The sequence below is a fragment of the Rhinoderma darwinii genome, chromosome 5 (assembly GCF_050947455.1).
Source record: "Rhinoderma darwinii isolate aRhiDar2 chromosome 5, aRhiDar2.hap1, whole genome shotgun sequence".
Classification (NCBI taxonomy): Eukaryota; Metazoa; Chordata; class Amphibia; order Anura; family Rhinodermatidae; genus Rhinoderma; species Rhinoderma darwinii.
Window position 1 is genome coordinate 7,972,258 of NC_134691.1, and position 14,175 is coordinate 7,986,432.

The 14,175-nt window shown below is 35.9% G+C and overlaps 1 protein-coding gene across 2 annotated transcripts in view; it reads left to right on the forward strand.

Annotated features, from left to right (window-relative positions):
• Positions 1-14,175, forward strand: part of TRAPPC9 (trafficking protein particle complex subunit 9) — a 531,112-nt gene that overhangs the window by 210,927 nt on the left and 306,010 nt on the right. The gene's annotated exons all lie outside the window — the stretch shown is intronic.

Genomic DNA, 14,175 nt, shown 5'->3' on the forward strand with positions numbered 1-14,175 from the left:
CGTGTTCTGTGGAGTGACGCTTCTCTATATGACGTGTTCTGTGGAGTGACGCTTCTCTATGACGTGTTCTGTGGAGTGACGCTTCTCTATGTGACGTGTTCTGTGGAGTGACGCTTCTCTATATGACGTGTTCTGTGGAGTGACTCTTCTCTATGTGACGTGTTCTGTGGAGTGACGCTTCTCTATGTGACGTGTTCTGTGGAGTGACGCTTCTCTATATGACGTGTTCTGTGGAGTGACGCTTCCCTATGATGTGTTCTGTGGAGTGACGCTTCTCTATCTGGCGTGTTCTGTGGAGTGACGCTTCTCTATGTGACGTGTTCTGTGGAGTGACGCTTCTCTATATGACGTGTTCTGTGGAGTGACTCTTCTCTATGTGACGTGTTCTGTGGAGTGACGCTTCTCTATGTGACGTGTTCTGTGGGGTGACGCTTCTCTATATGACGTGTTCTGTGGAGTGACGCTTCTCTATATGACGTGTTCTGTGGAGTGACGCTTCTCTATATGACGTGTTCTGTGGAGTGACGCTTCTCTATGTGACGTGTTCTGTAGAGTGACGCTTCTCTATGTGACGTGTTCTGTGGAGTGACGCTTCTCTATATGACGTGTTCTGTGGAGTGACTCTTCTCTATGTGACGTGTTCTGCGGAGTGACGCTTCTCTATATGACGTGTTCTGCGGAGTGACGCTACTCTATGTGACGTGTTCTGTGGAGTGACGCTTCTCTATATGACGTGTTCTGTGGAGTGACGCTTCTCTATGATGTGTTCTGTGGAGTGACGCTTCTCTATATGGCGTGTTCTGTGGAGTGACGCTTCTCTATATGGCGTGTTCTGTGGAGTGACGCTTCTCTATTTGGCGTGTTCTGTGGAGTGACGCTTCTCTATGTGACGTGTTCTGTGGAGTGACGCTTCTCTATGACGTGTTCTGTGGAGTGACGCTTCTCTATATGGCGTGTTCTGTGGAGTGACGCTTCTCTATGACGTGTTCTGTGGAGTGACTCTTCTCTATGTGACGTGTTCTGCGGAGTGACGCTTCTCTATGACGTGTTCTGCGCAGTGACGCTTCTCTATGACGTGTTCTGCGGAGTGACTCTTCTCTATGTGACGTGTTCTGTGGAGTGACGCTTCTCTATATGACGTGTTCTGTGGGGTGACGCTTCTCTATGTGACGTGTTCTGTGGAGTGACGCTTCTCTATCTGGCGTGTTCTGTGGAGTGACGCTTCTCTATCTGGCGTGTTCTGTGGAGTGACGCTTCTCTATGTGACGTGTTCTGTGGAGTGACGCTTCTCTATGTGACGTGTTCTGTGTAGTGACGCTTCTCTATCTGATGATGGGTCCGGGTTTGGTGATGCCAGGAGAACGTTACCCGCATGACTGTATTGTGCCAGCTGTAATACTTTGGTTGTTTTTCAGGGGTCGGCCCCTTAGTTCCAGTGAAGGGAAATCTTAATTCTTCAGCACACAAGACATTAGGACAATTGTAGCTGCCAAATTTGTGGGAACAGTTTGGGGTTCGGCCCTTTTCTGTTCCCCATGACTGCGCCCCAGTGCACAAGGTCCATAAAGACATGATTGATTGGTTGGTTGAGGGAGCTTGATGTGGAAGATTTTGACCGGCCGCACAGAGTCCTGACCTCAACAACATCCAACACCTTTGGGATGAACTAGGACGGACATTACGAGTCCGGCCCCCTCCCCCAACATCAGTGTATGACCTCACAAATGTTCTTCTGGATGAACGGGCAAAAATTCCCACAGACACCCCAAAATATTGTAGAAAGTCCCCAGAAGAGTGGAAGATGTTTGGCTGCAAAGAAAGAACAAACTCCATATTAATGCTCCTGCAGGTGTAATGTGTAGGTGTCCCTATACTTTTGTCCATATAGTGTCTCTGCTTGCTGTCAGTGAATGGAAAATATTTAGTGTTTGAATCTTTTAAACTCTGTGTAGTTTTGGAATCCAACATTCTGTGTTGAATAATTTTGACAATTGCTCCAAAATCCCGTTCTACTACATGATAAAATTGTCTGTAAAATCAGAAAAATGAAGTTCTGACGGCTAAATAAAAAATATATATATAATGGCCAATTAGACATCTTTTAATTAAAAAAAACTGTTGAAGAAAAGTACAGCAAAGTATTTACAAAGTTACTAAACTTTTTCTGTGATCTGTGCAATAACCTCCTTACATGAAATGTCCCACCGGTCTGAACAAACGGGATATTCTCTACGTATCCAACAACATTCCAAAACAATTGTGCACATTTTTTCATTCTTAGCCTCTTTTGTTACTCCCTTCCCCTCTGTCAGCCCTTCTATCCGTTCAGGACTCGGCATTTCCCTCTTCTGGGAGCCATAAGGGCAGAGAAATAGAATAGCCTTTTTTCTGCCCCACTTTCCCTTTTGGCACCTTATTAGAGTCTAAGGCCGGCGGTGCCACTTTTCACGGCATCCCAATGGCACCCGAAATGGACCCGTTCACTTTAGCGGGTGAATCGTGGCCGTCAAAATTGACCCGACTTTCCGATCGGTGGAAGTATAGGACATGGATCACAGAAGGGACTCGGGTGGCTCATTAGGCCTAAAGTGGGCACAATTAACCCCAGTGGTTCAGTTTTGTTTTCCTTCTCTTGGGATGTGGCCGGTGGAGCACAGTTTAGGCTGGTTCTGTACTTTTTGTATAATATTGAATTTTGAAACCCTTTATATTATATATTTAGGATATGGAATTATCTGTCTAGTGCGGGGTCTGCTCCATCACCTCCGATTGTTTGTCTGTCACGTCGGAGCTGCTGTTTTTTCCCAATGTTGTTTTCGGACTATGTCAGCATCTGCTGGTTATCTTTGTTTCCCCTCCAAATCTTCCGACCTGACCATGATAGTCTATAGCTGGGCAAGGCGCCTCAACAAGTAGTCCCCCGCGTTCACCTCAAATTAAAATCCGGCATGAAACATTCACACCAGAGCCGAGAATAAGGGAACAGAAAAACAACCCCTGGTGAGAGCACGCCGAAAAACTGATATTATTCCAGAGTGCTCTGAGGCAGCACGGCCTCTCACCTCGCAATGCTGCCCAGTACACGGGATTATAGACAGTGCAGTCCTAAGGTGTAAATATAAAGGAAAGAACTGGGAGAGTGTAAGCTCTTGATCTAGGAAAAGATTTGTAGAAACAACACATTCTCTCTGCATTGTAACACTCCGGTGCCTTCAGCTTATTCACATGAAATACACTGGTTCTGTTACATACCCTTCTCCTAATCCTGATCACTCCCATCATCCCACAGGATGGAGCATGGATTTCATTAGCTCTAAATCAATGGTAAAGCTTTCTCATGTGCTCCTTAAGGCCCCCTGCAGTTTTTTGAGTTTCAAAAATAAGAGGGGGAAGGAAAGTAACAATTCCAACTACAATAATAATACTCTCTATAGACGATAATATACGAGAATATTTCCCTCTTTGTACAAGAATATAACTACTATAATACTGCCGCCTATATACAAGAATATAACTACTATAATACTGCCCCTATATACAAGAATATAACTACTATAATACTGCCGCCTATGTACAAGAATATAACTACTATAATACTGCTCCCTATGTACAAGAATATAACTACTATAATACTGCCGCCTATATACAAGAATATAACTACTATAATACTGCCGCCTATATACAAGAATATAACTACTATAATACTGCCCCTATATACAAGAATATAACTACTATAATACTACCCCCTATATACAAGAATATAACTACTATAATACTGCCCCCTATATACAAGAATATAACTACTATAATACTGTCCCCTATATACACAAGAATATAACTACTATAATACTGCCCCTATATACAAGAATATAACTACTATAATACTGCCCCTATATACAAGAATATAACTACTATAATACTGCCGCCTATGTACAAGAATATAACTACTATAATACTGCTCCCTATGTACAAGAATATAACTACTATAATACTGCCGCCTATATACAAGAATATAACTACTATAATACTGCCGCCTATATACAAGAATATAACTACTATAATACTGCCCCTATATACAAGAATATAACTACTATAATACTACCCCCTATATACAAGAATATAACTACTATAATACTGCCCCCTATATACAAGAATATAACTACTATAATACTGTCCCCTATATACACAAGAATATAACTACTATAATACTGCCCCTATATACAAGAATATAACTACTATAATACTGCCCCTATATACAAGAATATAACTACTATAATACTGCCGCCTATGTACAAGAATATAACTACTATAATACTGCTCCCTATGTACAAGAATATAACTACTATAATACTGCCGCCTATATACAAGAATATAACTACTATAATACTGCCGCCTATATACAAGAATATAACTACTATAATACTGCCGCCTATATACAAGAATATAACTACTATAATACTGCCGCCTATATACAAGAATATAACTACTATAATACTGCCGCCTATATACAAGAATATAACTACTATAATACTGCCCCTATATAGAAGAATATAACTACTATAATACTGCCGCCTATATACAAGAATATAACTACTATAATACTGCCCCCTATATACAAGAATATAACTACTATAATACTGCTCCCTATATACAAGAATATAACTACTATAATACTACTCCTATATTCAAGAATATAACTACTATAATACTGCCCCCTATATACAAGAATATAACTACTATAATGCTGCCCCCTATATACAAGAATATAACCAATGTAATAATGCCCCTCTATACAAGAATATAACTACTATAATACTGCTCCTATATACAATAATATAACTACTATAATACTGCCCCCTATATACAAGAATATAACTACTATAATACTGCCGCCTATATACAAGAATATAACTACTATCATACTGCCCCCTATACACAAGAATATAACTACTATCATATTGCCGCCTATATACAAGAATATAACTACTATAATACTGCCCCTATATACAAGAATATAACTACTATAATACTGCTCCTATATACAAGAATATAACTACTATAATACTGCTCCTATATACAAGAATATAACTACTATAATACTGCTCCTATATACAAGAATATAACTACTATAATACTGCCCCCTATATACAAGAATATAACTACTATCATACTGCCGCCTATATACAAAAATATAACTACTATAATACTGCCCACTATATATAAGAATATAACTACTATAATACTGCCCCTATATACAAGAATATAACTACTATAATACTGCCCACTATATACAAGAATATAACTACTATAATACTGCCCCTATATACAAGAATATAACTACTATAATACTGCCCACTATATACAAGAATATAACTACTATAATACTGCCCCTATATACAAGAATATAACTACTATAATACTGCCCACTATATACAAGAATATAACTACTATAATACTGCCCCTATATACAAGAATATAACTACTATAATACTGCCCCTATATACAAGAATATAACTACTATAATACTGCCCCCTATATACAAGAATATAACTACTATAATACTGCCCCTATATACAAGAATATAACTACTATAATACTGCCCCCTATATACAAGAATATAACTACTATAATACTGCCCACTATATACAAGAATATAACTACTATAATACTGCCCCCTATATACAAGAATATAACTACTATAATACTGTCCCCTATATACACAAGAATATAACTACTATAATACTGCCCCTATATACAAGAATATAACTACTATAATACTGCCCCTATATACAAGAATATAACTACTATAATACTGCCGCCTATGTACAAGAATATAACTACTATAATACTGCTCCCTATGTACAAGAATATAACTACTATAATACTGCCGCCTATATACAAGAATATAACTACTATAATACTGCCGCCTATATACAAGAATATAACTACTATAATACTGCCGCCTATATACAAGAATATAACTACTATAATACTGCCGCCTATATACAAGAATATAACTACTATAATACTGCCGCCTATATACAAGAATATAACTACTATAATACTGCCCCTATATAGAAGAATATAACTACTATAATACTGCCGCCTATATACAAGAATATAACTACTATAATACTGCCCCCTATATACAAGAATATAACTACTATAATACTGCTCCCTATATACAAGAATATAACTACTATAATACTACTCCTATATTCAAGAATATAACTACTATAATACTGCCCCCTATATACAAGAATATAACTACTATAATGCTGCCCCCTATATACAAGAATATAACCAATGTAATAATGCCCCTCTATACAAGAATATAACTACTATAATACTGCTCCTATATACAATAATATAACTACTATAATACTGCCCCCTATATACAAGAATATAACTACTATAATACTGCCGCCTATATACAAGAATATAACTACTATCATACTGCCCCCTATACACAAGAATATAACTACTATCATACTGCCCCCTATACACAAGAATATAACTACTATAATACTGCTCCTATATACAAGAATATAACTACTATAATACTGCTCCTATATACAAGAATATAACTACTATAATACTGCTCCTATATACAAGAATATAACTACTATAATACTGCCCCCTATATACAAGAATATAACTACTATCATACTGCCGCCTATATACAAAAATATAACTACTATAATACTGCCCCCTATATACAAGAATATAACTACTATAATACTCCCCCCTGTATACAAGAATATAACTACTATAATACTGCTCCTATATATAAGAATATAACTACTATAATACTATCCCCTATATACAAGAATATAACTACTATAATACTGACCCTATATATAAGAATATAACTACTATAATAGTGCTCCTATATACAAGAATATAACTACTATAATACTGCCCCTATATACAAGAATATAACTACTATAATACTGCCCCTATATACAAGAATATTACTACTATAATACTGTCCCTACATACAAGAATCTAGCTACTATAATACTGCTCCTATATACAAGAATATAACTACTATAATACTGCCCCTATGTACAAGAATATAACTACTATAATACTGCCCCCTATGTACAAGAATATAACTACTATAATACTGCCCCTATGTACAAGAATATAACTACTATAATACTGTCCCCTATGTACAAGAATATAACTACTATAATACTGCCCCCTATGTACAAGAAAATAACTACTATAATACTGCCTCCTATATACAAGAATATAACTACTATAATACTGGTTCTATATACAAGAATATAACTACTATAATACTGCCCCCTATATACAAGAATATAACTACTATAATACTGGTTCTATATACAAGAATATAACTACTATAATACTGCCCATATATATATAAGAATATAACTACTATAATACTGCCCATATATACAAGAATATAACTACTATAATACTGCCCATATATATAAGAATATAACTACTATAATACTGCCTCCTATATACAAGAATATAACTACTATAATACTGCCCCCTATATACAAGAATATAACTACTATAATACTGCCCCTATATACAAGAATATAACTGCTATAATACTGCCCATATATATAAGAATATAACTACTATAATACTGCCCCCTATATACAAGAATATAACTGCTATAATACTGCCCCTATATAGAAGAATATAACTACTATAATACTGGTTCTATATACAAGAATATAACTACTATAATACTGCCCCCTATATATAAGAATATAACTACTATAATACTATCCCCTATATACAAGAATATAACTACTATAATACTGACCCTATATATAAGAATATAACTACTATAATAGTGCTCCTATATACTAGAATATAACTACTATAATACTGCCCCTATATACAAGAATATAACTACTATAATACTGCCCCTATATACAAGAATATTACTACTATAATACTGTCCCTACATACAAGAATCTAGCTACTATAATACTGCTCCTATATACAAGAATATAACTACTATAATACTCCCCCCTGTATACAAGAATATAACTACTATAATACTGCTCCTATATATAAGAATATAACTACTATAATACTATCCCCTATATACAAGAATATAACTACTATAATACTGCCCCTATATATAAGAATATAACTACTATAATAGTGCTCCTATATACAAGAATATAACTACTATAATACTGCCCCTATATACAAGAATATAACTACTATAATACTGCTCCTATATACAAGAATATAACTACTATAATACTGCTCCTATATACAAGAATATAACTACTATAATACTGCCCCTATATACAAGAATATAACTACTATAATACTGCTCTTATATATAAGAATATAACTACTATAATACTATCCCCTATATACAAGAATATAACTACTATAATACTGCCCCTATATATAAGAATATAACTACTATAATAGTGCTCCTATATACAAGAATATAACTACTATAATACTGCCCCTATATACAAGAATATAACTACTATAATACTGCTCCTATATACAAGAATATAACTACTATAATACTGCTCCTATATACAAGAATATAACTACTATAATACTGCCCCTATATACAAGAATATAACTACTATAATACTGCTCCTATATATAAGAATATAACTACTATAATACTATCCCCTATATACAAGAATATAACTACTATAATACTGCTCCTATATACAACACTATAACTACTATAATACTGCTCCTATATACAAGAATATAACTACTATAATAATGCCCCCTATATACAACAATATAACTACTATAATACTGCCCCTATATACAAGAATATAACTACTATAATACTGCCCCCTATATACAACAATATAACTACTATAATACTGCCCCTATATACAAGAATATAACTACTATAATACAGCCCCTATATACAAGAATATAACTACTATAATACTGCCCCCTATATACAAGAATATAACTACTATAATACTGCCCCCTATATACAAGAATATAACTACTATAATACTGCCCCTATATATAAGAATGTAACTACTATAATAGTGCTCCTATATACAAGAATATAACTACTATAATACTGCCCTCTATATACAAGAATATAACGACTATAATACTGCCCCCTATATACAAGAATATGACTGCTATAATACTGCTCCTATATACAAGAATATAACTACTATAATACTGATCCTATATACAAGAATATAACTACTATAATACTGCTCCTATATACAAGAATATAACTACTATAATACTGCTCCTATATACAAGAATATAACTACTATAATACTGCTCCCTATATACAAGAATATAACTACTATAATACTGCCCCTATATACAAGAATAGAACTACTATAATACTGCTCCTATATACAAGAGTATAACTACTATAATACTGCCCCTATATACAAGAATGTAACTACTATAATACTGCCCCTATATACAAGAATAGAACTACTATAATACTGCTCCTATATACAAGAATATAACTACTATAATACTGCCCCTATATACAAGAATATAACTACTATAATACTGCCCCCTATATACAACAATATAACTACTATAATACTGCCCCTATATACAAGAATATAACTACTATAATACTGCCCCTATATACAAGAATATAACTACTATAATACTGCCCCCTATATACAAGAATATAACTACTATAATACTGCCCCTATATACAAGAATATAACTACTATAATACTGCCCCTATATATAAGAACGTAACTACTATAATAGTGCTCCTATATACAAGAATATAACTACTGTAATACTGCCCTCTATATACAAGAATAGAACTACTATAATACTGCTCCCTATATACAAGAATATAACTACTATAATACTGCCTCCTATATACAAGAATAGAACTACTATAATACTGCCCCTATATACAAGAATATGACTGCTATAATACTGCTCCTATATACAAGAATATAACTACTATAATACTGATCCTATATACAAGAATATAACTACTATAATACTGTACCTATATACAAGAATATAACTACTATAATACTGCCTCCTATATACAAGAATATAACTACTATAATACTGCCCCTATATACAAGAATATAACTACTATAATAGTGCTCCTATATACAAGAATATAACTACTATAATACTGCCCCCTATATACAAGAATATATTTACTATGATACTGCCCCTTAGATTCTTTGCTGACATGGAACACACCATTGTTTTGCATTGTATTGAACATCTATGTATAGCTGTATATGTATGGGATTCTCTTTGTGATTTTATCCAGTATGTTTTGTATATTAATAAAAGATTTGATATTTCTCATATTTACACTAAATAGTTCATGACTCCTTGTTCTTCTCATGTTTACAAATGATTTTGTGGAGTTTCTATTTGTCACTGCTCAGTATTTTTGGAGGGGAGATGCAGATCTTGGAATCACACAGCCAAAGTGTTATTTGCTCTGGGAGATATATGTTTATAATACCGCCCCCTATGTAGAATAATATGGATATAAATGTATAGGAGAATTTTCATATCTCTTTTTTTTCTGTCCAGTTTTTACTCCATTGGTACATTTTCTCTTTTGTACTTTTTTGCATAAATTACATTCAATCACTTCTGACTTTTGTCGTTACTTTTACATTTTGGTGACTCTAGCTGACAAATGTTTGATGTGAAGTGTTTCTGACCTCTCCTCCACATCTAATGGTTTATTCTATGTTCGTGGTCCTGTGTTATATAGGAGACCTGGACTGATCAGAGTCCTGGAGATTGTGAGTGCTTATGTCCTGGATGGAGATGGAGGATTGTATCACATGACTGTTACTTATTTTCACCGTTTTTGCATCATCACAGGGACGACTCCGCTTTCACCTGTCACATCTGACAATCTGGTTGCTATGGATATGCTGACTTTTATATGACGTTGCCAGGCAGCAAGTCTGTCTCATAGTACTCAAGTCTTCATCTCAAGGCCAATTTGTCTTTAAGCCAAATTTTAACCCCTTAGATGGTGGATTCCCAAATGTAGAAGCTCAATTTATGGACCCTCTGAGGTCCTCTGCCGGCATGGTGTCCCTGATCAGTCAGCGCTGTAATCTCTGCAGTCAGAACGCAGGTTGGAGAAGTATATTAAAATAAATAGCAATTGAATGACATTATATGAAGTTATTCTTAGAAGCGTTGGATCCCGACACTCGGCTGAGACTCTTCAAACCTGAGTTTCTAATTTGATAGAAAAATGTATTTCTTTATGAAGTGGGAGCAAGCTACAGCCTGTGGTCAACGGCAGCAAATATAATCTATATTATGTTCGATGTAATGGTTGCCCATATGGGCTTTTGCCCCCGAGGGCCTCTGCACGTGACCAAAGTTTGCACATGTTTTTGAACCTAGATTCCCAACCTTTTTTGGTTTTTACCCCAGGGGGAACATGCCGTGTCCCTAGGTGGTACTCATGCTGTTTTTTTTTAACTCTTTGAGGACCAAGGATTTTAGATGCCATAGCAAAATTTCAGCTTTTGAAATGTCACATTTTAACGGGGAATATGTAATTTAAATTTAATTTTTCCCTTTTTTTTCGCAGCACATGTGGGGCTTTTATGGGGTACCAAAACAGAGGCAGTTACTTTACAGGTTTTTTTTTTAGTTTTATACAAATGCTCAAAAATAAGACGAAAAATGCAAATTTCCTCCCTTTTTAAAAAATAATAAAATAAAAAAAATATATATATTTTGAAATAATCACTTCAAACAAAAAACTTTTTATCACAATATAATCCCCTCATTCTCCCGTGTACAGCGATTTTCAAGTGTGTATTTATTGCCCAACATATATCACTTCTATAACATCCGAGAACGAAGGTCCCCATAATAATTCTGGCTAACTGGCTTATGGGATCTGTAAGCGGCTGCCAAGTGCCTGTGTACAAATTTTGTTTTATTTTATTCAGCTAAAAACAGATCGGGCAGGGTTGGAGAGGCAGAAATTACTGGCGATTTTTATTTTTTTGGTTTTGATTTACAGTTTCATATTTAGCATTATAATAACGCATAGGTGCGTGACGTCCATGTCATAGAGGGGTGCCCCTGACAATATGAGGGGGCGGGGGATAGAGATTTCAATATTTTTTATATTTTTTTATATTTGTAAGTGTCTTTTATTATTTACATTTTTATTTCTTTTTTTAAATTTATTATTAATAATTTATTAATTTAGCTTTTTGGAGTAACTTTTGCCGGAGGAGGCTGGGATGACATGATCTGTGTCCTCCCAGCATTTTCTGTATGCTGATCACATATAATAGTGTTCTAATGGCTTCTGTGCATTAGATCAGTATTAGCGGTGATCTGCACACAGAATGCTGGGATGATGTAGATCATGTCCTCCCAGCATGTTCCTCTTCTCCACATCACAGTTGGAAGCCTGTGATGTCATCGTGACATCACGGGTTTCTATTTCAAGGCCCCCGAATGCAGGAAGAAATCTTTCTGCATTCAGAAACCGTCATTGGTCACTTTGATCACTGTGTTTAATGCTTTTTGAGACAGAGTGCTGATAATTATTTTAATGACCGATATATACAGTGCGATTAGCCATTAACGTCCGGACCATAAATATACGACCTGACTGCACGTGGCTTTGGCATCTAGGACGTATCTAAACTGATTAGTGTCAGTTAGGGGTTCATAGGTGTAGCACAGTGTATGATCATAGCTTTGGGTACGTCTTGGTTGGGGATGCTTTACTTTGAGGATCATCACTCTAGAACGGTGTTTCTCCATCTTCCGAAGCCAAGGACCTCCTATCTCAAATAACCTCAATGTACCCCAAGACTGTGATCGTACACGGTGCTGCACATTAAAAATACAGGAAAGTGCAAGCACCGTTTTAAAGACATGGCATGTACCCCCTGGGGTACATGTATTACTGGTTGAGAACCTAGAAGACACTAGTGTTTGCCACCATCTTGGCGTCACCGGAAGTAGAACTTCTCACTTTAGTCACACAGTCGTCTCACATCTCAGCTGCCTTTGTCTTACCATACACCACACTGTGGGGGTCCAAGTTAGGAAGGAAGTGGTGGGAATTTACGTGTTATTGATCACGTCACCCATACTGGAACTCTGATCCGAGTGACCGCACTCCAAAGGAAACACCCTGTTATCTCTTCGGGATATGTGGTGTGAGTAGCTGCTTGGGTAATTGCCAAAGTACAGATATTATATGGGTACCGTTTGGCTTAATTATTTGGGATCTGTGTGTTGAAGAGGAGTGGATCCCATTCATTTCCGTGGCCAAAGTTTGTCCCGGCCTGATTAGTCTTAAGATTCTATCAGACCTTGAAGGGCCGTGATCTATGTGTAGAGTAGAGAAAACAGTCATAGTCTTCTAAGGTCCGTGACAAGCTTCTTGATTATTTCAAACTGATCATCCCTTTACATCAGCATCAACAAGCCGTGATTTTTAGACGGCTGTACGTATTGGTCTAGTGATATTATAATTTTGCCGAAATAGTGTTCCTTATAGGGTTAAAAAAAAAATATTATTAAGTACTCTATTAGGTAATGAGGAGTGGGGAAGTGGTGTCACTCTTTCAGGACCCCCATTTATTATCCAGAGGAGATAACAGCCACAAAATGCATCTCCCTGTCTGGAGGACCCGGAAAATCCTTGTATTAGCCGGAAAACCCAGGTATTTCAACGAGAACTGTCATTATTTATTTCTCCTGTGGTGGCGCTGCAGGAATACTGAATACAGTACAGATTAAAGTTGATCGCTGAGGGTCCAAAGAGTAGGACACCCGGAGATCATCTTATCATCCAGAGATCCTTGTAACAAAAATGAGGAGTCCAAAATGGAGAAACCCTTTAACCATTATTGGAATGTTCCCATTTTCCATGCATTAACATTTATATAATTTCTTGTGGTTGTCACATGATTTTTTGTCATGGCGGGAAGATTATTAACAACCTCGTCGGAAAAATCTATTCTGCCGATCGCGGCAAGACGGAAGGTTTTTTTTTGTGTGTGTTTTTCTCTGCTGTGTTCGTAATGCTGCCCCCCTCACGACACTGTGTATGAACGTACCCCAAGACTGATCCGGTTGCTGCAGAATATGTCGGCAGGGTGTAAATAATTTATAATGTATACATAATACAGTAAATGTCCTTTCTCGGGA